Raw genomic sequence first — 12,179 nt, 5'->3', positions numbered from 1 at the left:
GATTTGGGTGAAATTGGTGATGGGGATTAAGGAGGGCCTTGTCATGATGAGCACTTGGTGTTACATGGAATTGTTTGATTACTATATTCTACACCCAAAACTAATATAACACTGTAGGTTAATATACTGGAATCAAAATTTAAATTAAAAATAAAATAAAGATATATTTGGTCTTATCAACTGATGGATTTTAAAATTTTATTGTCATATGATTCATTGAACCTCATTTTTAGAAACACCTGAGTGGCTCAGTCGGTTAAGTATCTACCTTTGGCTCAGGTCATGACCCCAGGGTCCTGGGATCAAGTCCCACATCAGGCTCCCTGCTTGACTGGGAGCTTGCTTCTCTCTCCCCCTCTGCCTGCCTTTTCCCCTGCTTGTGCTCTCTTTCTCTCTCTCAAAATAAATAAGTACAATTTTTTAAAAAATAAAATAAATAAATAAAAATAAAACTGATTTTAAAAAATAAGCCTCTTTTTATTGGTTAAAAAAGTATCATCCTCCACGAAACGTTTTCTGATTCCCTGTTACTACTATTACTCTGACATTTTCTTTCTCCCCAAAGGCACCCTGTGACTCAGAGAATATAATGTAATTTATTTTTTAATTTATTTTATTTTATTTATTTGACAGAGAGACCAACGAGCAGGGAGCCCAATGTAGGACTTGATCCCAAGACCCTGGGATCATGACCTGAGCTGAAGGCAGATGCGTAACAACTAAGCCAGGACCCCATATAATGTAATTTCTTATAGTATAGTTGTGTTTTAGTCATTGGGAGGTGATGAAGGGCTGGGTTTATTACAACGTATTAAATTTGATTCATTTTTAGGCATGATCATATCCTAGCTTTGTGACCCCAAGTTATTTCTCCCGCATAAACTCCAGTTTCTTCATCCATAAAACAGAGATAATAATTCCTACTACATATATTTTTTTCAAACAGTTTATACTTCTCTCACCCAACAGTGATCCATTGAGAGTCTTCTGTGTTCTGAAGATACTTATTGAATGAACAGAATTCCTGCTGTCATAAAGCTTACATTGTAATGGGGGAGGTCAATAAGCCCATAAAGAAATAGTTGCAGTGAAGTACCATGAAGAAAATAAAGCAATGTTAGAGCAAAGGCTGGTAATTAGAGAGGTATTCAAGGGAGGACTCTCTGAAGCAGTGACGTTTTTTAAGCTGAGTCCTGAATGAACTGAGAGTCTGTTAGAGGAGGTCTTTGAGAGGATGGGACTGCTGGCTGACATACAAGCTGACCCACGTAATCAGTGGCTCCTGACCCCCTTCCCTGTCCTCAGAATGTATGCTGTGCCCACCACCCCCACAGTGGAAGCCATTTTTAAGGATGTAGCCTTTAGAATAACACGTTGTGACCATCTGGACAGTAAATGTGACTGAACCCAGTTAAGGTTTCTATATAACTTATGATTCTGGCAAGTGAGTGCAGAGATCTAGTGTCCTGGGGCTGCCTAAAACAAGGCTCATAAGTAAGCTCCTTTGTTTATTAAATGTCCATCTACCTATTTGGAATCATCTACCTCTTTCTACAATCTCTCCATGCCCTCTGTGTATGGGGCCAGTCTACGAACCAACTGACAAGCAGTCCTGTCAGTGTCTGCATAGAAGCTTCTTTCTAGGCAAAATGGGTGAAGATAGTCAAAAGGTACAAACTTCCAGTTTTAAGACACGTAAATTCTGAGCATGTAATGTACAGCACATTGGACCCTAGCTAAAAATAGTGTATCACAGATTTGAGAGTTGTTAAGAATAGGTAAAATTTCTTACCACACACAATTTTGTAACTATGTGATTTGATGTGTACTACTTCAAATTTACACTTCAGATAAATACTAAAATTTTTTACATTTTTTGTAATTTTAAAATTAAAATTATACTTGTGTGGAGTGTGCCTGGGCTACTCGGTTGGTTAAGTGGCTGACTCTTGATTTCTGCTCGGGTCATATCTCAGGGTTGTGAGATCAAGCCCTGAGTTGGGCTCTGTGCTGAGCATGGGGTCTGCTTGGATTCTCTCTCTCCCTCTGCCCCTCCCCCCTTGCACACGCACTCTCTCTATATACATACAAACAAACAACAAAAATCCAAACATATACTTTTGAGGACTGTGACATTAAGGGAGATAATTTGATCTCTCTTTCCTTGACAAAATGTTATACACACACACACACACACACCAGAAATACTGAGAACAAACTGGTGGTTACCAGAAGGGAGAGGGTAGGGGAATGGGCAAAATAGGTGAAGGGGATTAAGAAGCCAATACAAAGATTCTTCAAACTCCTAACACAATAGGAACTCTGAGTGATGGGGTCTCTAAGGAGTATGGGCACTTGAATAAGTTTGAGGATTGGCAGGTTTAAGCCTCAAAAAAATTTTAATATTTTTTATTTGAAACATGTAATTTAAGTAAAGTTCTAGGATAGATTTCTTATCCTAAGATTGTAACAAGGGGAGAAAAAAATAGGCAGAATGAATAAATAAAAGTGTCAGAAACAATGCCAGGAGTCTCTTCCTTTCATTTTTAAGGTTAGCTTTGGGGACCCTGTGATCCACTGTTAGAAAAGCATAAAGTGGGAAAGGACACAATTTTTGACCCAGAGTATAGTACTTTATGAGGTGGGCTAGGAGTCAGAAACTAGGGGTTTTATTCATAGGTTAACCAAGTGCTAGCTCTTAGATATGGGATAGTAAGTAAGTTAATATGTCAGTGTCCTTTTAGTACAGGAGAAATTCCTCATTGAGCCTTGTAAAATTACATTATTAATGCATGTGCAAATGCTCTGTAAACCTCAAAATTCAATATAAATGAGAGATATCAAAATGACTGGGCTTGTCTTGGGGAAGAAAAGCAAGAGTTTGCAGTCAGAAGAGCAGGCAAACAACCAGCAGAAGGAGAAAGAGTCTCCAGGCATTACACTCTTCATGCCCAGCTGTCATGAAGAAGACACTGCCTACCTGTGTGGTCTTGTCCAAAGACCATGGGTCATGAGAATTTTTAACTGCCTTCCAAAATTCAATTTCAACTACCATATCTTATCAAAGGTAGATGGAGCTTTATGGCTTACCTGACTATTACCACCAGGTTAAGTGATGCTGGGCATATGCTAGTTCTTCTGTTTGGTCTCATTTAATGCATGCATGTGCACACACACATTGATGAGACAACTGTATCATCAAATGCTAGTGGCTCAGAATCTCTCTGATTCTGGCAAAATCATAGAGTTGATTCCACATAAGAATTTAAGGAGTATTGATGAAGAGTAACAGTTTAAGTCCAACTAAGCACAGCAAGAAAAGTAATTCTACTGACTCTCAGTTCTCTATTATTGAAGGAAACTTTTATTTGGATCTATTTGGATCTGAAGGAGATGATTTGAAATGAAAGTTCCCATTGGGGTTTATCATCCCTGTGGTTGGACTCTATAGGGAAGAAACAATTAGAAAGGACATATTTCATATCTGTTGGAAATATATTAGGCATTCCTATTGATCCCTGGGGTGTTTAAAATAAACAGCAAACTTTTCCCCTAAATGTTAAGATTAATAATGATTCTATGGTTCATCTTTTCAAAGAAATGGAACAAATAATTCTAAAATTTATATGGAACCAGAAAAGACCTCGAATAGCCAAAGGGATATTGAAAAAGAAAGTCAAAGTTGGTGGCATCACAATTCTGGACTTCAAGCTCTATTACAAAGCTGTCATCATCAAGACAGCATGGTACTGGCACAAAAACAGAAACATAGATCAATGGAACAGAATAGAGAGCCCAGAAATAGACCCTCAACTCTATGGTCAACTCATCTTCGACAAAGCAGAAAAGAATGTCCAGTGGAAAAAAGATAGCCTCTTCAATAAATAATGTTGAGAAAATTGGACAGCCACATGCAGAAAAATGAAATTGGACCATTTCCTTACACCACACACAAAAATAGACTCAAAATGGATGAAGGACCTCAATGTGAGAAAGGAATCCATCAAAGTCCTTGAGGAGAACACAGGCAGCAACCTCTTCGACCTCAGCCGCAGCAACATCTTCCCAGAAACATCACCAAAGTCAAGGGAAGCAAGGGCAAAAATGAACTATTGGGATTTCATCAAGATCAAAAGCTTTTGCACAGCAAAGGAAACAGTTAACAAAATCAAAAGACAACTGACAGAATGGGAGAAGATATTTGCAAACGACATATCAGATAAAGGACTAGTGTCCAAAGTCTATAAAGAACTTAGCAAACTCAACACCCAAAGAACAAATAATCCAATCAAGAAATGGGCAGAGGACATGAACAGACATTTCTGCAAAGAAGACATCCAGATGGCCAACAGACACATGAAAAAGTGCTCCATATCACTCAGCATCAGGGAAATACAAATCAAAACCACAATGAGATATCACCTCACACCAATCAGAATGGCTAAAATCAACACATCAGGAAATGACAGATGCTAGCGAGGATGCGGAGAAAGGGGAATCCTCCTGCACTGTTGGTGGGAATGCAAGCTGGTGCAACCACTCTGGAAAACAGCATGGAGGTTCCTCAAAATGCTGAAAATAGAACTTCCCTATGACCCAGCAATTGCACTGCTGGGTATTTACCCTAAAGATACAAACGTAGTGATCCAAAGGGGCATGTGCACCTGAATGTTTATAGCAGCAATGTCCACAATAGCCAAACTATGGAAAGAACCTAGATGTCCATCACCAGATGAATGGATCAAGAAGATGTGGTATATATACACAATGGAATACTATGCAGCCATCAAAAGAAATGAAATCTTGCCATTTGCGACAACATGGATGGAACTAGAGCGTATCATGCTTAGCGAAATAAGTCAAGCAGAGAAAGACAACGATCATATGATCTCCCTGATATGAGGAAGTGGTGATGCAACATGGGGGCTTAAGGGGGTAGGAGAAGAATAAATGAAACAAGATGGGATTGGGAGGGAGACAAACCATAAGTGACTCTTAATCTCACAAAACAAACTGAGGGTTGCTGGGGGGAGGGGGGTTGGGAGAAGGGGGGTGGGGTTATGGACATTGGGGAGGGTATGTGCTTTGGTGAGTGCTGTGAAGTGTGTAAACCTGGCGATTCACAGACCTGTACCCCTGGGGATAAAAATGTATGTTTATAAAAAATAAAAAAATTAAAATAAAATAAAACAAAATAAAATAAATAAAAATGAATTTACAAAAAAAATAATGATTCTATGGCAAATATCAAACTTTTGACACTGTGTTGAAAATTAAATTGCTTTGTCAAACCACAAAATTTTATTAAATTTTTTCTTAGCATTTTTTTATTAGCATAGAATGTATTATTTGTTTCAGGGGTACAGGTCTGTGATTCAGCAGTATTACACAATTCATAGCACTTTCCTTAGCATTTTTGATATTCTATAATCCAGCCAAACCCATTTCATCATCCACCAACATAGACGAACTTTTTATTCGTAATTCATCTAACCATTTTAGAGAACTATACAAGGAGAAAAAGAATAAGCAACCTGTTTCCATTCTGTGATTTCCAAAAGGTGTGGAAAGCACATACCCACGCAGTTTTCCAGGTCAGTCTTAATTTCAAATATGTGATATTTTTGCTAATCTAAATGGTCATGAATTGTCTTTTCATTTCTTTATCAAAAATTTCACAGCTTTATTGAGGTATGACTGACATACAATCAATTGCACATCTTTAAAGTGTACAACTAGGTAAATTTGGCATATTTAACCATGAAACCATCACCAAAATTAAGGAAATGAACATATTCACCCCTTAGTAATCCTTCCCTCTCAACCTTCCTCCACTCATCCCCAATGCAACCAGGAATCTATTTTCTGTTTCTCTAGCTTGCCCTTTCAAGACTATTATACTTATAGAACCATACTATATAAACTCCTTGCTTGACTTTGTTTGTTCAGCATAATTATTTTGAGATTCACTCATGGTCTTATGTGGATCAATGGTTTCTTTATTTTTCTTTTCCTTTTCTTTCTTTCTTTCTTTTTTTTTTTTTTTTGGCATGAGAATGTCTAATTTTTTGAGCACTGTCAGATTGCCTTGGCAAATGGTTTTCTTGAGATCAATTGACCATCTATGTGTAGATCTAATTTTTTTATTCTACTCCGTTTATCTGTCATCTATCTTGATGCCTATATCACACTGTCTTGTTAGTTGTAGCATCAGAATACGATTTGAAGATTATAATGTAGACCTTGCAGCATTGTTCTTCTTTATAAAGGGTTTTGTTTTGTTTTCCATTCTAGACTTTTTGTACTTCCTTATGAATTTTAGAAACAGTTCATCAATCTTTGCAAAATGGCTACTGGGCTTTTGAATAGGATTATATTCATATTAAATCTACGAATAAATTTGAGGAAAACTAGCATCTTGATAATGCGTCTGCTGATGCAGGAATACGGTATATTCAGGTTTTCTTTAATTTCTCTCAACAAGGTTTTCCTTCTAAAGATTTATATAAAAGTAAGCCAGATTTATCACTAAGGATTTCATTTGTTTGGTACTTTTTGAAAATGGTATCTTAAATTTTACTTTCCTTTTGTTCATTGGTAATTATTGAAAAGGATGGATTTTTATATAATTGTTTTGTATTTTTAAATTTTATTTAAAATCAATTAATATATGGTATACTGTTGGTTTCAAAGACAGAATTTAGTGATTCTCAGCTGCATATACACCCAGTGCTCATTACATCATGTGCCCTCCTTAATGCCCATCACCTATTTACCTAATCCCCCCCACCTTCATCAACCCTCACTTTGTTTCCTATAGTTAAGAGTCTTGTATGGTTAGCCTCCCTCTCTGATTTCAACAGATGAATGGATAAAGAAGATATGGTATACATATACAATGGAATACTATGCAGCCATCAAACCCACGAAATCTTGCCGTTTGCAATGATGTGGATGGAACTAGAGGGTATTTTGCTAAGCTAAATAAGCCAATCAGGCAAAGACAAATATCATATAATCTCTCTGATATAAGGAATTTGAGAGGAAGGGCAGGGGTATCATGGGGGAAAGGGAGGGAAAAATGAAACAAGATGGAACTGGGGAGGGAGACAAACAATTAGGAGATTCTTAATCTCAGGAAAATACACATACGTTTCTGCATGCAACTTTACAATCTATTTAGGAATAGTAACATTATCCACATCCATGGATCACTCACTAATGGACCCAAAAAGGGCATCTTTCTTTTTAAATGGTCAGAGAAAAGGAATACATATTTCTCATGTTGAGGACAGTGAGCTATTTGAGGCAGGCTTGGGGAAGCTTCATGTTAAAAAAAAAAAAAAAATTAACAGGGCTCATTTTCTTGAAGACCTAACTGCTTAAAAATGTGATGGTGAAAAAAACCTAAAATTTTTATATTGAAAATTGCAGATCTAGTAAGAAATTGAATATGAGTTTTTAAAAATGGCAGCACACTTAAACTACCTCCCTCTCTCCTCGTGCCCTGTCCCTAGTATTCTCTCATCTGCCAACAGAGTTACTTAGTGGAAACTTTTAAGGATTATCTTAAGAGCACAGAACCCAGACTTAGGAGACTTGAAATCTGCCTCCACCAGAAAATGCCTTAGCCTTTGTCTGCCACAGTTCTAGCAGTAGAATTGTGTAGACATTCGGTTACATAGATAAAGTGAGGCACTAGGAGAAGTCTGACAGGCTGTCCCAAGAGGCTCTGCAGAAAGATAGTCATGATCCTGGTGTGTTTCTCATGGTCTAAAATCCGCCTTCAACCCTGCAAGCTCAGAAACCTGATATTGTCTGCAGGCAGACAGGAAATCGTTCTTTTGAGAATGGATGTCACAGTAACCAAACTCAGCAAGGCGATGGGAACGAGCAGACTGCTTCCTTTGTTTTTTAGCTGCAACAGAATCAGGACACCTGGAGATATTATCAGTCTTCTGACACAGTCCTGCTACCTGGGAGATCAATCCATTACCTGAAGGCCAGTGTATTAATTTAGATGGAGAACTCTGTTACAGGAACTTGCATAATGCAATCTGTGTGACTCATTCTTTCTCCGTGGAGAGATCTGAGCGTGAAGCCAAATCAGTACAAAGGCTTAGGGGTTACATCACTGGTTCACTTAACATTTAAGAGAAACTAAGGGTAAAAAGTAGAACACATAAATATTCAGGTAAGGAGAAAGGATTTGTCACATTGCATAAAATAAGTTACAACTCTGCATTGTCTGCAGGAGACATGCTCTAGAACCAAGACACAAATGACTTGAAAGTAAAGCATTGTACCCATGGAAGAGATGTCGTGGCTCATTAATATCTAATGAAATCCACTTCAGAATCAGGAAGAAAGAGGGCATTGTTTAGGAATAAAGGGGTCAATCCTCCAAGATCTAAAAATGTAAATGTGTGTGCACCTGATAGAACATCAAAATATAGGGGCACCTAGTTGGCTCAGTTGGTTAAGCAGCTGCCTTCTGCTCAGGTCATGATCCCGGCATCCTAGAATCGAGTCCCACATCTGGCTCCTTGCTCCGAGGGATGCCTGCTTCTCCCTCTGCCACTCTGCCTGCCTGTACTCTCTCTATCTCTCTGACAAATAAATAAATAAAATCTTTTTTTTTTTAAAAAAGAATATCAAAATATAAATCTGGTAGAGATAAAAAGAGAAATATACAAATCCACAGTTATAATTGGCACATGACCTTCTCCTCTGGGCACTTTCAAACTATGAGTCAAATAAGAAATACAAAGTAAACATTATACATCCTTTTCTTAAAACAGACAAGATCACTACAATTTTTACTCTAAAGTTAGATATTAATTTTTATGAGGAACAACACTGGATGACTGAAAGAGGACCTCATTTTTATTTTTGCACTTTTTCTGGCTTTGCATGTTATTTTATAAAGACCAGTTAGCCTCCCTGTGTCTCAAACAATTCCTTTGAGAGGCAGGGGGGCTGTTTTACCTGATAGTTACGTTCTATCCACCTCTTATTTTCTAGGAGGATATGAAAAATCATTTCTTATTTTCATGCAGATGACGTATTTCCCACTGATTTTATAGGATTTTACAATATTTTATTTAAGTGGATATTTCATATGCCTATTATTAAAACATGGCTCTCTTTCCCACAGTTCTGTGCGAGCGTGTATATATGTGTGCTTGAGTTCGTGTGTGGTTTTGTCATTGCTGTTATTCCAGATAATAGTTATAAGGGTAGAACATTTTTTTAAAATATCCCTTAGACTTTTTAAATCATTAAACACATAATATGTACCTTTTGGAAATATGGAATGTAATTTAAAATAACTGTAATGTTTTTGTCTACTAATTCTACTTTTCTAGGTCTTTGAATATTGACCTTTTAAATCCTAATTATGGGCCTTGTGTTTCTGTTTCTCTATATGTCTGGAAAATTTTTTTAATTTTAATTTTAATTTTCAAATTCCAGTATAGTTAGCATACAATGTTGTATTTCTTTCAGGTGTACAATATAGTGATTCAACAATTTTATACATTACTCAGTGCTCAACATGATAAGTGTTTTATGTCTGGTAATTTTTGATTCTATAATGTGTTTAAGTTATGTGGAAAAATAACCACACACCTAAACTGTGACCTTTTTGGATCTCCACTAACTGTCCCATATCTTCTTTACTTGTGATGTGGGAAACAGACAGAAGAAAAATTATTAAATTTCCTTACCCACTAACAAGCCCTTAAAACAGGCAGAGTGACATTCCTCTAGGGACTCAACTTCTCCCACCTTAAGGCTTTGCTAAGTCAAAGGGCAACCCTAGCCTGACCAACTCCTACCCCCAACCAGGAGCCTGTAAGTCTACTTTAACAATTCTTTTGGAAACTTTATCTCTAAACCCTCCAAGATAATGTTGACAATCATTCCCAAGCATATGGCCCACTGATATACATCTAAAGGGTCTCACTGAAAAGGTTTTATTAATGGTAATGAATAGCCTTTTCCCCAACAATAGCTAGACCCTCAAGGTCCTGGAAACCTTGCTTAGAAAATTCCTTAGAGATTTAAGCCATCCCTGACCCTATCCCAACTTGCAAGTATATAATGGAACACTCCTCACAACTCCGGGGCAGCAGTTCTTTCTGCCCACGGGTCCTGTCCCTGTGCTTTAACAAACCACCATTTTACACCAAAGACGTCTCAAGAATTCTTTCTTGTCCATTGGCTCCAAACTCTACATCATTGAACCTTATCTATATTCTAAGACTTCATCACTTGGGAAGGTCAGAACTTGAATGATTTCTAGCTCTAAGCAAGTACTTGAAATATTTTTACTTATAGCCCCTACTTGTTATAATTGTTTCAGAACTTTTCTTTGCCTAGCTTTGTGGAATCCTACCCTACACATTCACAAATTAGGTTTAGCCATTCACTCAAGAGGATCCCATGTTGGGGCACCTGGGTGGCTCAGTCGGTTGAGCATCTGACTTGGACTCAGATCATGATTTCAGGGTTCTGGGATGAGCCCCGAATAGAGTCCCTTGCTGCCACACACACACACACACACACACACACACACACACACCCCATAGGATCCTGGCAAGAAAACCAAACTTCATCTGTTCAGCAATTTTGTACTGTCAGTCCCTAACTGACTCTTTGTCCTTAACCTCACTGAACCTACTTTACTTTTACTCTTGGAAAATGCTTTGCCAAAACTTATTCTAGCATAATGAATTGATGAGTTTGTAAAGTCTGATTCAAAACATAGAGAAGTGGGAGCCTGATGTGCCTAGGGTGAAGAAAGTTTCACATAAAAACTATATTTTAACTAGCTGTTTGATGATAAGAATGAATTTGTCTGGCTGAAGACTCTGGAGGGAGCATGTGTGGTAGAAAAAATAAAGGCACAGAAAAAAACAGAGAAGCAACAAGAAAAATGTTCTCCCTTTCAAAAACAAACATCATCTCATCACCCTTACATGAGGCCCCAGTGTTGTGGCTGGTTCAGTCTAGCAGATTCCCTGAATGAACTCTGATTCTGGAAAGAAAGAGGAAAGAAGACTTGCCTTTGCTTCTGCCCCTACTTCCTTCCCATCATCCTCTTCCATTTCCCTCACCCCCTTCTTTTTCCCATCACCCCTTCCTTTCCATTATCCCCTTTCTTCCCATCAACCTCTTCCATTGCTATCGTCCCTTTTCCTTCCCATCACCCCCTTCCAACCCATCACCCTCTTGCATTGCCATTACCCTTTTACCTTCTCATCTTGCCCTCTTCCCTTGTCCCACTTCCCTTCTCTTCCCATAACCTCCTTCTCATTTCCTTTCTTTTCTTCAAATTATTGTTTGTATTGGAAGGCACATCCCTCATACTAAGCTCATTAGGCAAAAGAACAAAGAAATGTTAAGGAAGAGCACTCAAGTCACAGCCTTTCGCTAAGCAGAGAATCCAACGCCATAGAGCGTAGAGCAGTAGTAGTAGACTTTGTATTGCCCCCCTGGCTGTGCTGAGGAGCTCAAAGGCAAACTCAGATTTGTAGTACTGAAAAAGAATAGAATCAATCACCCTTAAGCAGTTTCTGCCTGTTTAGTCTCCACATTCTCTTTTATCCACTGCCTTAACTCCCAGGCATGGACTGTTGCTAGGTCCAAGACCAACAGACAGACTTTGTGGTTGATCTCTGATTCACCCATTAGAAGCCTGCCTCAGGTCTCATCCAGAAGCTCTTTTCTTTGATACAGCTTCTTTACATTCCACTAGTCAAAGAACACCACCTGGGGCCCTGTGGTGCAAACGCATATTTTTCAACAACTCCTAGACCACGAAATGGTGACTTATCTGATGCAAGCATTCGAGAGTGTAATTAGATAATAATGCCAGCCAAAATGAAGAAGGGCTAGAGTAAGGGGAAAGAAGCAGAGAATGTGGTAGGAGGAAAATAGGAGAAGAAAATGGAGTGAGGAAAAGAAGGACTAGTCTCTCTTGCGAACTGGAAAGATATCATCCTTCCTGGGCAGGATAATTTATTAGTTATGTGAACTTAATTCACTTTATGACTTCAAATCTTAGCTTCTTTATCTGCAAAAGGGGCATTGACAATATCTGTGCTCTACATCACACAAAAGGAAGTATCTTTGCAAGCAGTGTGATGCTGGTAAAGTATAGCTACCAATCTCTA

This window comes from Mustela erminea, chromosome 9 (genome assembly GCF_009829155.1).
Source record: "Mustela erminea isolate mMusErm1 chromosome 9, mMusErm1.Pri, whole genome shotgun sequence".
Lineage (NCBI taxonomy): Eukaryota > Metazoa > Chordata > Mammalia > Carnivora > Mustelidae > Mustela > Mustela erminea.
This window is presented reverse-complemented; position numbering follows the sequence as displayed.